Here is a 16,097-nt window from a genome sequence, read left to right on the forward strand (position 1 = left end):
GGCGAAGTGAATCTCTATGTGCACGTTATGTACGAAGAAAGATTCATTTCAGATGATTTCCAGATGCCTGATCGGTCGAGCAGAGATAATCCCACGGGCCGCTCTCTCCCCGTTGAGGATAGAGAGAGAGAAAGAGGAAGAGAGTTTGAGGATGAATTTAAACAAAGGAGGTAACCGTCGAAGCATCATCGAGCAGCAGGGTAAAAGCAGAACGAGAGGAATGAATATCTATCTTTCTTCTTAACTCTACACTGAATTTTATATTGTAAATAGTCTCTGTGTATTTTATATATGTATAAAGGATATACAGTATGTAGGCTCTCCGACACGGTACGTGCTTGCAATCGTTGCGCGATCATCGAATGCGCGTCTTTATTCCGCCCGGGCCCCGTTTTTTTTCTCTCTCTCTCCCTCTTCGTTCTCGCTCCGTACTTCCTTCCTTTTTTTATTTTTCATTCCGGAGCCTTCAAGTTCATACATATCGCTGAGCGCGGCCGAAGATTCACAAGCGCACGAGAGTCACGAGCCCCGCAGTCGGCTTCCTTTTATCCAAGGAAACGGACATACGCGACCGAAACAAAAAGATGTTATGAACCGAGAAAAAAGATGAGGCCGAGAGGAGGATTTAAAAAACGTCATAATTGCTCCGATAAAATGAGTTATGGCCTGCCTGTTACCTTTGCGCCACATTACTCACGATTTTTGCAATATTATTACACTCCTCCGGATCTTTTTCGATCGATAGATTAAATTTAGAAAAAAAAATAAACAATGATAACTGTAAATTCTAACTAATTTATAGTCGTCTCGTATCAGCGAATTCTGAGCTAGTAAAATTACGAACGTTGGAGATTTTTCATGCTTTTAGGTAATTGGAATGAATCTCTTTTAATCGCGAGCATTATTGAAAAACGTACGAGACGTTGAAATATCGATGTTTGTTTTTGACAAAACTCTTTGAATTCGAAAGTAAACGATTAACGAATTGGCTAATTAAAAATTATTCACTCGCTTTCGATGGCGGCGAATGATACGACGCATCGTACGAACGAATCGAAATTTTATTTTCATGGTTTTTTGAGGAGAGTTCAAAATCCAATTTTCCTCGGTGAACACGATACGTACAATAGTCCAAGCTCTGCTGAAGAAATAAGAAGAATTTCCAACAGTGGGAATTTCAACGTCATCAAATACGTGAGAATCAGCGCCCAATGAGGATTTGCTTTTTTTCTAAAGCGTCTATTCGGTGAACTTATATTGGTAAATAAAGAACAGTATTTGCGTTTTATATAAACGGAAACGAGATGGTTTTTTGCAGAGCCGAGATAAATTCTCGTTGAGTATGACTCTCATAAACCGCATGTGGAATTGCTTTTCGCGCAATATATAATGACGGAAAAGAGGAAGAGAGTTTCGTGTCTCATCAATGACGGCAATGGGCCCCTCTTTTAGTATGAAAACTGTAGAAAGAGCGCACTATTTTTCCTCTCTTTCTAATCTCTTGATCCGTTTTTCTCTTTCCTCTTCCCAGCGTGTTTCCTCTTTCCTCTCTTTTTCGCTCTCACTACCTCTTTGCCACTTATTCCTTTTTTATTATATATATTCTCATTCCGGAAGCACGATACGTTCGATGCTCGCTCGAGTTTATCGCCATCCTGTCTCCGCCCATATCCAGTGTGCAACCCTTTATTTTTTCAATCCACCCCTCGAAATCCGTAACCCACTTAGCGTAAACACTTTTCCACGCCCATGTGTCTGCCATTCCCGGCGTCTGTGTTTCATCCCTTTCTCTTTTCCAGCTCCCGTCGAAGGGTTTCCCTCTTAGACTAGAGGTACTACTACGTGGAGAGTGTGTGCGTGATGAAGAGTGAAAAGAAAATGAAAAAATAAAGAAAACAATCTGTTCGTTAAAAGTTTCGGTTCAGTTTGCGTTGTAACGCGAAATCCGATTTTCTTTCCTCGCCTCTGGCTCACTCATTGATCGTAAAATCAGCGTGGGCTAAAGTTTTCCGCCGCAAATTTGTCGTTCAATCTTTCTCATCACTTTCTCGCTTCTTTTCGAGCTCATCGAAAGCCCTTCGAACGCGATGTGCAATCATTGCTTTCTCCCCTCGAACTTTTTTTTCTTCGCTTTCTTTTCCTCTCTCGCGTCAGCGTTATGACTCTACACTTTTCCGATGAGAAACGAGGGAAAACGAGCGATATAAGAAAAACAAATACGAAGCAAACTATACTGTCGGATGAACTCTGGTATACTGTAAAAAATAGTGAGAAGGAGCGTCGAAATAAATTGGTGCAAGACGAGAATTGGTCATGCGAGAAGTTCTCATCAATTTATTCTTTCAATTTGCCATTACTCTTCTCTTTTATTCGAACTTTCTGATTTCTTTAAAAAAGAACTCGAATTACCCGGAATCTAAGAAAACTGCAGAGGCGAAAAGTCGATAATTTCTTTCAAGTTGAGCTAATAGAATTAGAAAAATAACAAGGTTCCTTTTTAATCGTGTTACGAAACAGCAACGAGCCGATGTATTTCGTTCTCCAACGCTTCCGAAGTATCATTTTAAATAATGGAAATCTATTGCCATATATATAAATCAAGAGGGGCAAGTGAGAAATTAAAAGATCAATAAAACCTCGTTGAAGCTACCGCGGGTCAGAGCGCCCCCGCATATTTTCAGACACTGTAATTTCAAGGTTTTTTTAATACGACTCTAGACAAATTCTCCGCATTTTCAAATAAATAAGTCGATCGTTTTCATCCAAGCGAAAAAGACAAAAAGCAACAAAATAGGAAAAGTCAAAGAATAAAGACGTCAAGAAATAAGAAATTTTCAAGATATCGTTTTCTCATGAACGTGCCCTTTCTCGCCGTGCTCGACGCCAGGCCAAAAGGAGGGAAGGATTTCGACGGAGCCCCGATGAATGCAAAATTGCGAGCGCACACCGAATGGGATTTACGTTTTCGCAATATCACGAAATCCCGTACAAGTCTCTCCTTGGAGCGTGGTACGCCTTATGGAATCAGTGCGCATACAGGTAGGACCTGCGTGTGCAGGAGAGTATATATATTATGAATGAGAAAGGGATGGAAGCGAGAGAGGCGAGGGAGGGTCTCAGAGCAGCATGCAGAAGTGGGAGCACGTGGGAGGAAGGAACAAAGGGAATTCAGGCCAAAGACGTTTGGATAGGACCATCGCTAATTCCGCGGTGTGTCCTCTCTTCCGTAAATTCCCTTTGTCAAGCCTCTCTCTCCCTCTGCCTTCTCAGTCGCCTTTGCCAGGTTCGATTTGCCCGTGAGCTTCCGCAAGGAATGGCCAGAATCTGAAAGAACTCGCCTCGGGTGTACGTGCAAGAAAAGTACCAAGAGACCTGGGGATTTTATTCTCTCTCATTCCGTTCTGGGTACATGCAAAAAATCTTGACTCGTTAGCGAGTAGATTCAATCAGCCGTAGCTCTGGCGGTCGTAGAAAAGAAATTGCGGAAAATTCAGATCCTTCAATGATTCAATTGGACTGAAGAAAACTCGACATTTTAATCGATTTCGATCGATCGACGTGGGCCAAAAATCTTTTCACTCTTTCGTCATCGTAGCATAATAAATATAAGTAAACGAGTGTAGAGCGTAATGAATAAATGGTCCTGATCAGATTGATTGATTGCGAATGAGCGTCGCGTGTTCACTATATACAAGGATGTGTGTAACGGAGAACATACGATAGAAATCAACTCGATAATGTACGCGCACAAATGTATCGCATTTAAAGGGAATTGCTAACATCTATATTGATAAAGCACTAATACAGAAACTGTTTGCTACTTGATCAATTATCAATTTGCACGTATATCTACAATTATCGTCGCAAATACGTTACTCTACATATATATTTATGCACTTTGCGTACGTAGATTTATACATTAAACGCAGGCAATCGGTATGCCTGTTAATATAGACACGGTGTAATTAGACAGATTGGACAAAACTTCGAAACTGAGATACGTACATCGAGAGGTCTGTATGTGAACGAAGCCAGGGGTAATAAACTAATGTAGTACATGAAACGAGACTGGCGACCAACTGGAGAGCTTCCGTATCGTGTTATCTATCGCGGGCACTAAACTCTTCCTCAACCGGAGTTTCGTCGTCATCGTCGCGTCTACGTCGTCACTTTCTATCATCAGTCTTATCTAGTAGACGAAGAAAGAGAGAGAGAGGGAAGGAGTTTCCAAATGTGACTAGTTTGGGAGTGGGTGCATCCAGGAAAATATTAAGCATTTGAGTTTTAGCGGGGGCGTGGACGACGCTCAAGTTTGCGACGTTGGGATCCAACGAATTTAACGAAAAAAACATTGGTCACTAATTTTTTATCTCACGGAATCGTTGGTGTAGATTGAAAAACTGCGAATTGAAAATTCGGTAGGAAAGAAAATTGGAGAATTCTTGGAATTGTTGGAGAATTTTTTTCGTTGGGCGAGCCATGCAGCAAAATGTCGCAGTGAGAGGCGAGGAAATCTGCTGATGGAAAGCGAGGCTCCGAGGAGAGCAATATCAGGGAGCACAGAAATTGATGCATTTGTCGAAAGAGCGTGGCTCACTCGACATGAGCACGTGAGTCCTCTGCGTGGCCTGCTCCTCAATTAAGCAAATTAGTTGAGGAAAGTATTTTCAGTGTATGAAATGATTTCGGTACTTTGAGTGGGTAAAGAGGAAAGGGAGGCAGAGAAGACTGAAACAGTTAGTGCAGCCCCCGGTGATCTACCGAAGCGTTGTCAACTGTTTGTTCAGTCTGTTTCCCGTTGAACCTTCGGAGCTGTTTGCAATCGCGCATTTGTCACACTACACATCGATAACTTGTGAGAAGGACCCGGCGAGGACGAAGGCAGAGTATACAAAACTAGGACTATGCGAGATGCATGCGCGGACGAGGACAAAGTTCAGTCGCGTACCCGAATTTTGCGGGAACAGAAACCTTCGCCAGGCACTGTAGCTAAGAGAAACTCCACGGAGACTTGCCCACTTCGAAAACCCGAGCGGGCGAACGAGAGAGAGAAATTTCTGCGAGCGGCGACATACCAAACTCTCGTGTCGCCAAGATCGATTAGTTATCCGCCGAGTTTGTAACTAATTTCGCGGTGGACGCGCGGCATCGAACTCCGCTTGTGCTCACCTTCCCCCTTCGCTTCCACTCACACTCATGTAAATGTGAGGAACAAATGATTCGATTTCGTATTATTGTCGCGAGGCTACAACAGCTGCGAGGAAATGCAGCTTTAATCTTGCAGTAAAAGTCAGTTTAACATGGACAAGTTACCGGAGATCATCGCGAATAACAGGACTCTGCAAAAAAAATGTTGTTAATTCTAAACTTCATTTCATGATTTTGTGGTTAATTGTGGACAAAAACGAAGTTTGCTTTTGTGATAGTTATAATGACAATCATTTTCATGTTTTCATGAAAATTTTCATCAATTTTGATAACATTCAAAAATACTCAGGGGTAAAAGTGGAGTTCTTACATTCGCACAGTGTGTGTGTGTGCGTGTGCGATAAATAACAATCAGGCTCGCAATCAGGTGTTTTGTACAAGCAGAGAATGTAGGTTTGCATGAAACAACAGGGCCCGTGTTCCTTTTTTGTGTCATTTTCCACTTATTTGTAAGCTAGTTCAATACTTCAAATGAACGAAAATAATATCCATTTATATTTGTAAGAGGTTTTATTAAAAAATAAACATTGAAATCACTGATTTGCAAAAATATCGTTCAAGCGTTCTCCTGGATACAAAAGCCAACTTTTTCATGCCATGTAATTTTTTTCTCTCAAATATGAATGTAAAATTGCGTGTTGACCCATGTTATTGAGTGCACGCATGAGCATTCTTTGAGAGAATTGAAACTCTTTCAATCCTACTTTTCGACGAGCAAGGAAACATTGTAAAAACATGTATTCGAGCTAAACGAGTTTTAAGGAGGGTGGATCACGAAATCAAAATAATCAGAATTTTATAATATTTGGTCATAACATTCTTTGGCATCAAGTATACAAATACAATTTTTTTCAAATTTTTTTACCACATGGTTATCGAATAATTGAGCGTTAAATCGAAGTTCTTATGCACGAGATAGTACGAGAGTATAACTGTATATATGTATAAACTGTATGCTTATACACGTGAACTTTAGTGTTAAATTACTCGCGAGAGCTATGTGGTAGAAAAATCTTAAAAAATTCATATTGTCTTAAACATTTTTAAAGAATACATTTACCAAATTTTATTAAATTCTTATAATTTTGAAAGTCTTAATATCTTTAACATGGTTTAGCATGGCAACATTGTATCGTCGCGATCCACCCTCCTTAAAGGGAAAAAAAGTTAGGGGGGTAAGAGAAAAAAATGATCGGGGTTATGAAGCAATTTATAAACGCGCAGAGCCACAAAAACGTGTGTTATTTTCCCTGTGCGCACGAAAAGAGATATCGAAAAAGAAACTCGTGCATGTACGTGGGATATTTTGGGTCGATTTAAAGCGCAACGCTTGAAACAAGAGGGCGATATTTTAGCAAGTTCATTTCGGTAACAGAATTAAGGGTCCGGAGAAGTGCGATCGAGATATTTTGCGGTATGGAAAAGGGCCGAACGCATGCATCAGTAGGGGGAACGGCTCTTCGAGCTTGGAGAGAGAAAAAAGGACGATGAAGAGGGGAACCAGGAAGGCCACCCAGTAAAATCGGCGTTCCTTGAATTTTATCTCGACATTAAGGGAGCGGCGAGAGACGTCCAGGGATTCAAACTCCCTTTCTCTCTTTCTTCTCCCGAGAAGATATTTCCCCTCCTTTTCTCGCATTCGGTCGTCCTCCGGTCGTTGCAGGTAAATCGAAACGCCCGGACGAGTTTAACAAAGCGATATGCGGTAACGCTAAATTCGATAGGATCGAGATAGAACCCTGCGCGAAATGCGAATAAGAATATCCCCGTCTCTCTCTCTCTCTCTTTCTCTCTGCGTTCTTCATCTCTTTCGTCTTCCCTTTTGCACGATATATTCGCCCTTTTCCCCCTCCCCGAGGTCTTCATCGTCGTCCTCGTCGTCTTCGTCAACGACTTTAGGAGCCCGGGGCATAACGAGGCCTCGGCTGACAAATCGGATCAGAGTCCAGTCGAACGTAAAAATGTATGGTGGCTGGAAATACATTTTGCTACGTGGCCCGAGGCTCCGAAACTTCCATCATTTTGGGCAAGGATTCCCAATCGAATTCGTCAGTCTAATCCGTGTAATGTAGATATATATCGATACGCGATGTCTCGGAGATATAATTCACTCAATCAATTGATATGGAAGAGAGAAAAAAAACGATAGTCTCGTCAAAAATTTGTCAATACCCGTCGATGAAAGTCTACCGTCGAATCGATATTCACGTCCGCTCATAACGATAACGATTCCAACAACGTTCCAATAACGCACCATTCGTAATTTGATACTAAAGGAAAGCAATATTTTGTTTTACCCGTGAAATAAGAGTCACCAAGGCAACACACCTTCTTCGTCGCATCGATTATTACAGGTGCAAGTGTTCTCCGCTCGAGTTTGTCTACAGTGACGCGTCTATGATCGCGAAGAATCACCACATGAACGATAAATAAAAGAGCGTATAGCGGTTCGCACAGAAAATCGCTGGATCTCGCTCCTCCTCTCTGTTACTATACAACACACATTCTCCTTCGTCCCTCGTGAGGATGCTGCGGTAGATAGAGGAGCCTATCAGTACGCTGCCATAAATGGTCCCTGGCGAAGAGCCTCTCGGACTATCGCGCCCGAGAACTCCCGGGAAGGAAGGAGACGAGCATCCCCATAGAGGGGAAAGAGAGATTCTTACGACCTCGTCTCATCCTACAAAACAGAGGCACTGTACACTGTGCGCTATCTCTATATGTATATACGTACGTATGGTGTTTCTCTTTCGTTCTATCTCTCACGAACGAGTCAGAGGACAACAGCGTCTCGAGTTACCGCAGTGCCCCGAGGCCTGGCCATTCGCCCAGCTTGCATTATCAACAGTCTCCTCAACGTCCACTCAAAATTCCTCAGCATATTTCAACCCTGCGCATAACGATTTTTCTCATTTTTTAAAAGCACTTTATCGAGCCTGTTACACTTGGGGGGGAGGGGACGAATTCTCGGACGTTTGTTATCACAACTTATTGAGACTCAACGTCAATTTGGAGCTGGGACTCGACGGTTATTTTTTTTGAAAAATTATTTAAAAGGTCCAGTTTATATGCAGATTGCGGACAATTTTTTTCGTGTGGTTCTACCGTAATGGTTAAATTGATACTCGTCACTTTCGGTATTATTTAATAACCGGAAAGAGAAAAACACCATTGAAATAAAATTTCGCCTCGCATACGCGTCAAGATAAGAAGAGAGTGCCCGCTTACGTGCATGCACAAATATACAGGAACGTATGTGAGATTATAGGACCGGAAAAATCATTACCCGAAGAGCGAAAAATTTTCGGACGTTAGCGCGTGGTTCCGGCTGTCGAGGTAATGGGTATCAGGTACGAGGAGCGCGGAGAGGTGCGAGAGAGAGGGAGAGAGAGAGAGGGACGAGCACGATCCGAGGGGGAAGAAGAAACATTCCGATCGGCTCTTTCTCTCGATCTTGCTGGATCTTGCGGCTGCTCGACCAGTCGCGACTCAAGAATTTCTCAAGCCCTGTGCTCGCATTGAGAACGATCCAGCACAGACGAGAACGGCGAATAGGAATAAATAGATAAGAGAAAAGAATGAGAAAAATAAGAGTGAATTGGTTGCTCGACGTAATTTCGTAGGGCTCGAAAGGTGTGTGAACGAAGGTAAATGAATAAGCTGACCGCAAAATTGACGAGCGAAAAAAAAAGCTTTTGGAGCCCCGACGTAATCGAATGAAAATAGAAAAAAACAATCGATAACGAAGTGGTAAAAAAAAAATGAGAATAAATGAAAACGCAGCTGTGAAATTCCCGGTCGTATAAATCTTCGGAGCCGGGTTAAGACAGAGGGAAGGGGGAGGTGAAAGAAACGACGAAGGAAGGAGGAACATGGAGGGAAAAAAGCGAGAAGGAAGAAAAAAGCAGACAGGAATCATGGAAAGTAGCCGATTTCCAAGATAGAGAGGAAAAAAGTGGCCCAAATTTCGTCGGGCGGGTTCCCCCTTTCCCTGGAACTAATAAATCAAAACGTTGAGAAACGTGGTCTGGTAGGTACGTGCGTGTGTGTCCGCGACGTCTTCTCGTCCCGCTCGCTTTCTCTTGTGGGTACGAAAAATCGATAGCTCGAGGATACGGGGATGATGTCCGATCGATTCGTGAGAGGCGTGCATCGGATCGAGGCGAATGGAGAGAAGGAAACGAAACGCACACGAGTTTAAGAGAAACGAGAAAAACGAAGGAAAAAAACGTACGAAGAGGGGCATAAAAAAGGACGACGAGGGCGAGAAAACGCGAGGCGAAGACGAACGATGGAAGAGCCAGGAAGAGGGCCCCGATGAAAGAGAAAGAAAATAAAAAGTCAAGGAGAAGGAGAAGACGGAGAGAGATACGACGAAGCGAAGGGGCAAAACGAAGCGGACCGAGACGAAACTCGTCCGCGAATCGAAACAAGCACACTGGCCAAAGCGATTCTCTTATACTTTTCTTCCGAGGTTCTCCTCTTCGTTGGAGATAGGGAGGCTTCTCGCTCGAGCGCCTCCCGTAAAATATCGGCCCCTGGCTCTCTCTATTTCTCTCTCTCTCTCTCTCTCTCGCCTCTTTCTCCGATCTCGTGTCCCAAGTGCAACAGCAGCAGCCAACTTTGAAATCGCAGCGTCGCTCGTACACGGCCCAATATACACACACACACACGCACACACACACGCGCGCGCGCGCATTCGCCTCGATATCTATCTGTATATACAGATAGACGCAATACATAAGACAGTCTGAGGAAACCTTTCCGCTCGTCGGTGTGTGGCCACCGGGCGATCCGTGACGAATTCGCGTTATACTCGAGTTGCTTCGAGTCTCTCAGCCTGAGAGATTTTCATCCCGCGAGAGATCGTTGCGGAACACGGCAGCTTCGATAGTGTTCGCTCCTATAACCGAATCGGTATTCCGTTATACAACGTAACATCGACAGCACACTGTGCGAGCAGCTTCGATAAGTTCGCGTCCAACGATTAAACTGTGTACGTATAAATTCTCATCGGTGTTCCACATCATTTGTTGACGCCACGACTGTTCGAGGCTTCGAATATTAGACTTTCCTACATACAATGAGACAAATTTGTTCCCTTAACGAACATGCCACATCGACATCAAAACGCCAGAGGGTTGGAATAAATAAATCGCACGTTTAGTACCTCGAGTCAAGTGAATAAAACTCATTGGAGCATTTGAAACTCCAAGCCGATAATGGAAACGAGTGATGCTTTTATTTTATATTCGTAATCGAGCCCGCGGCCACTTCTTTGTACTCGTCCCCGGTTGCCGCCGATGACGACGGCGAAGTTTCTCCCAGCAGAAAAAAAAAACTACACCGAACCACTCGCACAGCCCCGAGATCTATGAGAATCTGTGAATCACACCGCGCTCGAGAAGGCGTGACGGAAAAATCTAATCGTAATCGCGCTCTCCGTGATAAATGAGCTTCCATCGATCCAACCCAAATTCCTGATACGTTTCAGACTCCCGATGAAACACCGATTCCAATGCACATATGGGTTAACGCGTATAAATATGCGTAATGAGGTGCAGCGTGGATAAATGTTGAGGATTTTCGTGCATTGGGCCGAAGGTTCTACACAGATTGGGGAATTAACAAGATTTCATTGGATGTCAAAGACTCGAGACGTTTCGATAGCAAACAATTCAGAGCTCTTTAAAGAAGTTCACGCGCGAATCTAATGAAAATCGAAAATTCCAGGTTTGAGAGTTGAAATTTGGAAATAGGCTAGAAATATACAGCGCGCATTTATTCCCGTTATTGTTATAGGACCTGCTACCGTCTAGTTGTCGAAAAAACAATTAACGAAAATCAGATTTTTCGAAGTCTCTCGAAGGGCAGACACACTTCCTGTGCGACGATTTGGATTTAAGGAAGTTGAGGAGGCTGTACAGTCATTTTTTTACCCAAAAGCTATGACCTTTCAAAAGTTAGGCCAGTTTACAGTTTGACAATGTTGCATACACTCTAACGAAGAGTTGGGGAGAAAAAGACGAAAAACTGGTGAACACTCAGTCGAAAACACGGACGATGACGATCCTAGCCTCAAAAAACTACACGGGAAACAGATTATTATTAATATAATCTCAGCAAATCTCCTAATAAATATGAAAAAAATTGACATTATTCGGCGAGCCTTGCTCATGTTGCCCAAAAAATTTCATATTTTTAGCATAATTTTTAACGGAGATATCACTGAATGTGTCTTGACTTTCAAAAGGTTACATGTTATTTGGCCCAAATTGTTATTGATTTTTCTCAGCAACGGCGCTCCTAAACTGTCTGATAATTTAAAACTGATTTTTTTTTACACTTCACTTTATACGATGCAATCGATTTAAAAGCGATCACATCATTTTCATTCTAATGCCCCAACTTCCTTAATGAAATAGGATCCTCCCAACTTTGAAGAGCCAAAAACGAGAATAAGAAAATATAATGTTTTTAGATATCAATGATGTCTTGAGAAAGCCATGTTACCGGTGAAAATCACTTGGGAATGAAAAAAGAAAAACACTTATTTGAGGTTAACGAGTAATAGCGACATAAACAGTGGAAGATTTGACACGCATATAAATAAAAAATGGCTGTTGTCGCATATTGCTTGGACGATTTAACTGCGAGAGTATTTTAACCGCTATTATCATATTGAAAATTGAACAATCTCAGAAAATAAGTTACACGTAATTTTAATGATTGCGGCGAGAATAAATTTTATTCGTTTCTCTGATAAAATCAAACGAGCAAAAAAGTTCAGTTGCTTTTTTGCATCGCAAGTAACGCACGTTCCTTAAAAAAGTATCCAACAAAATGACTGCGCGTCCACGCAGCAAAATTCCCATCGATTCAACGAACTTTTATATTTTTTACTACGAAGGAATTTGATTGTCGAAATTTCGTTGCCTGGATGAAAAAGCATCGCCGAATAGGTTTAACAAAATACTTCGATATTTCATGCAAATTTTGTTTCCAGCGAGATAAATTTTGCGGAATATCAAATGACGGAATGGATGGCGATCGTTAGTTTTTGATCAGAAATTAATACCTGAAGTTTGATGGTATCGAATTCCATGTGAATATTACTGAGCCTGCGGATCACGATGATATACATGAACGATTAAAATCTTTGTCCCTCTCACTCTTTCGTTCTCTCGCACTCATTTATTAAATGAAATGAAAAAAAAAAAAAAAAAAAAAAACTACACCCAACTCACCGAGTCTCCGTCAAATCACTTATTAATCGTCTCCGAGTTTAATTATTCCGAGATTATCATGATCATTATTGTTTTTATTTTTCCTCATACAATTAAGTTCGGGGGCGTCTAACTCGTGTGATGCGCGCGCGGTTACGTTGTTTCTACGATCCCCCTTTCCGTGCCCATTTTCCTTCCTTTCTTTCGTTTGGCCCCCTCGTCTCCCTCGCGTCCCGTAGTAATCACGTTACGAATTAACGACGAAGAAAATTAAGGAGACGACTCGGCAGACGGAGGAGTGACGAGCGAAGAACGCCGGCGCGGGGCGAGGGCAGGGACGAGCAGAGAACGCACTTATTCTCCTTAATGGACTGGGGAATGAGTGATTTTGGGTTGAACTTTTTCCGTCTCTTATACATTTTTTTGTTAGCACAGAACGCGATGGCAGACGCAGGCAAGGTGTAATAAATAAAATCGTCCACCCGAAATCGTTCGTCACGTTCGGATACACGAACGCGGACTACCGACGTCCTCGCACCGGAGTTTCTACGCGTGCAGCACACATAGAAAAGACTTTTGGTTAAACGTACGCGGTGTATCCAAGGCGTGCGTGCACTCACATAAATCCTCCTATGTTTTTATACGGAAGACATACACACATGTGCCTGCATACGTATATAATATACAGAACTGGATACAAGATCGAAGATTGAGCGCGAGTCGTTTGTCAGTCTCGGACTTGCGGCGTGAATAAGACTTTTTTTCAAGCTTCTCTCTCCCTCGTTTTTCTCGACTCGGTTATTCGCTTTTTCTTTTTTTATCTCTATCTATCCCTCTCCGTCTATTTCTTCCTTAGTCTTTCTTCATCTTGGGATATCACTTACAAGTTAAACCTCGACTCCGAGGCGCGCTCTTGACTCGAATATCCGAGCTTAGCTCTCTCTCTCTCTCTCTCTCTCTCTCTCCCGTCTCCTTCTTTTTCTCTAAAAAGGAGGAGCCACACCGCGGGGAACTTTCACCGCGTTCGCAGATCCTCGGGAGAGTAAAGATTCAGCGCGAGAATAACTGACAGAAATAAGAGATAGTGACGAAGGAGGACTCGCTCCTCGCCGCGGAGTATCCTCTTTCGAAGCGATTTACCGCGACAAAGGTCGCGCTGCGCGCATACGCATGCGGTGGGTTAAGAAATAAAAGCAGAAATAATACGCTACTGCGACGGGGTGATTGGAAACAGGCTCGGAGTGTGCCTCCTAAAAAAGGGATTCGAGCATCAAGGAATAGCTGAGCGTAAAAATGTGTTCTCATGATAATAATTTATGCCCGTGCGACCGGAAGCGAAACCAACGAACGGGGGTGTGGTGCGCGAGTCACATATTTATTTCATTTTCAAAAAAGTAACGTTCCCTCGCGAGCGGTACACATTGCCAATAACCCATCATCAAGTAAAACTTGGTATGCTTTAAATAATTGGAAAGCCATCGAGCAGAGTTCAACATCGAATTTCAACAGAGTGTCAATCGTCGCGAGTCTTCTCAACGCAGGCATAACACCAAAAAGCTAATGAGGAATGGCAAAAAGAGCACGAAGACTGAATGGACTAAGAAACATATTGTGGGCGTGCATCCTCCGTCCGTCCATCATTTCGAATACGCGTATAAGAGAGTTTCAGGTTTAGACGGGAACGTCGAGCACAACAATGAGACGAAATCGGAGCAACTCATTCTCCCTCTCTCTCTCTCTTTCGTTTCCAATATTGAAGCACACACAAGTAGTCCGGAATGGGATCGCCGCAAAGTGTGTGTGAGCGCGTGTGCATGGACGAGCGAGTAAAGGACGCAAGAAGAGTTGGAGAGAGAGACGGTCTTCGCTCTCGTGTCTAGTAGTCTCGCTAGACTAATCGCACAGCGGAGTACAATGGACGCGCGTGGTTCGCTTATGCTGGCCCTCGTCTAAATTCCACGCGTCCTGTGGGCTTGCTTACTTTATCTTTCCTCTCCTCTGGCACACTCTCATTTGACGTGTGAGTGTACATGCACTCTGTGCTCATGCCATGAACGATTTCACGTTCGCGTCGTTTATCCTCTCTCCTCCCTTCGTCTCGAGTCCGGCGTCTCACAAAACCCTCGCGCACACACTCGCTAACGCACACGTAACGAAGGGCTCCCTGCTCTCTCTCTCTTCATTCCATTATTCCTAATTCCCCTTTCCGAGAGGACGATGGACCAATGCCGGAGAATTCATAAGCGGCCTATTATGCGCTCGGCCTAAACGGGAGAATCAGCAGTAACACGAGCTCACACAGAAATAAATAAATAAATACGTCCACAGCGAGGGGCATTGGTGCGGGCGGAGGTATACAGACTGAAAATTCACGTGCTGGTGTCGGGAGCAGCAAGTTCACTCGCGCGCATGGACCACCGAAGAAAGGCACCGTGAAACCGCGCACCCACCGTCGCCAATCGCGTATGTATTAACGGACCCACCCCTCGATATCGCGAGCTCGGGAGGCTCACGTACGTGAGAGCAGGAAGAGCCGGTGGAAGGAAGAAACGAAGGAGGATACGGAGAGGTACTTTGCATATGCGGAAAGCCCGTGCTACTTGCTGGCAAGAGCCTCGTCTACACGTATACGTTTACGATTTACGTAAAAATATGAAATTCCTGGTAAATCGGGCAAGAGAAGAGCCGGCACGGGAGTGGCCAAGGGGAAGCGACGAGGGAGAAAAAATTGCCAAATTTTTGACGAACCTGCGCTTATTGATGTCGACTCAAAGTCCTATTTTTTATGCACCGTTTATTTGAGTTTATTGGATAAAATGAGAGGCGAGTAAATGGAAAAGGTCGGAGGAGAAATTCCACAAATTCATTCCAAATTAGTCATATCGTAATGGACTGGAATTCAATGGAAGGAAAGAGATTGAATATCGTGAAATATTCCATTGGCGTACGAGAGAAAAATGATGACATGGGTGAACATGCGAAAAAAATTGGTTCGAGAAAGGTTGAGTGGAGCGTCAGCGATATTTGTATCCAGCTTAAGAGACTCGATGTGAAATTCACGAATATTCTGAAAAAAGCGTTGAATCGCAAAGTCCGCAGCATCGGAAATATTTTATGCGTATATACGCTGAGAGGGAGTTGAAATTCACGAATTTATCACTCTTTAGCACACTCCGCGCGAGGGTCAAAGCTTCGTCAGGGATGTATGGACGCGGAGGAACGGAGCTACGGGAATGGGAAACCCCGATTTTGTCGCTGACATGAAAAATGTGTTGGAAATATTAAAATATGTTAAATTTGGTAAAAACAAGGAAGTGAGAGAGAGAGAGAGAGAGAGAGCAGCTTAAAGAAATTGCGGATTTTACCGAAAATTTGCCAAGACGAGAAAAAAAGCCAGAATCGAAGATGCCCGCGATGAGTGAATACCAATAAAATTCATGCTGAGCAAAAAAATCAAAAGCACACTGTGAAGAAAAAAAAATCTTCTTGATTTCACGAATCGCTGATGTCGGGGTTGAAAAATTACCAACTGCAAATTCGGCGAGGAACAAAAGTTGGACTCCACCGTTGCAAACTTGAGCGTCATATACTCACAAAGAGTGATATGTCTCGACTTTAATTGCGAATTATAAATAATGGTTTTACGGCTGTGCATGCAGGAGA

The 16,097-nt window shown here is 43.2% G+C and overlaps 1 protein-coding gene across 4 annotated transcripts in view; it reads right to left on the reverse strand.

Annotated features, from left to right (window-relative positions):
• LOC122411342 (uncharacterized) overlaps positions 1-16,097 on the reverse strand; it is a 181,254-nt gene that overhangs the window by 147,090 nt on the left and 18,067 nt on the right. The window contains exon 1 of one of the 4 annotated variants that reach the window (XM_043420095.1): positions 7,943-8,018. The exons of the other annotated variants lie outside the window; for them this stretch is intronic. The gene's annotated coding sequence lies outside the window, so the exon portion shown is untranslated. Of the gene's footprint in view, positions 1-7,942; positions 8,019-16,097 lie in introns of those variants that run through there. 4 annotated transcript variants of the gene reach the window in all.

This window comes from Venturia canescens, chromosome 1 (genome assembly GCF_019457755.1).
Source record: "Venturia canescens isolate UGA chromosome 1, ASM1945775v1, whole genome shotgun sequence".
Classification (NCBI taxonomy): Eukaryota; Metazoa; Arthropoda; class Insecta; order Hymenoptera; family Ichneumonidae; genus Venturia; species Venturia canescens.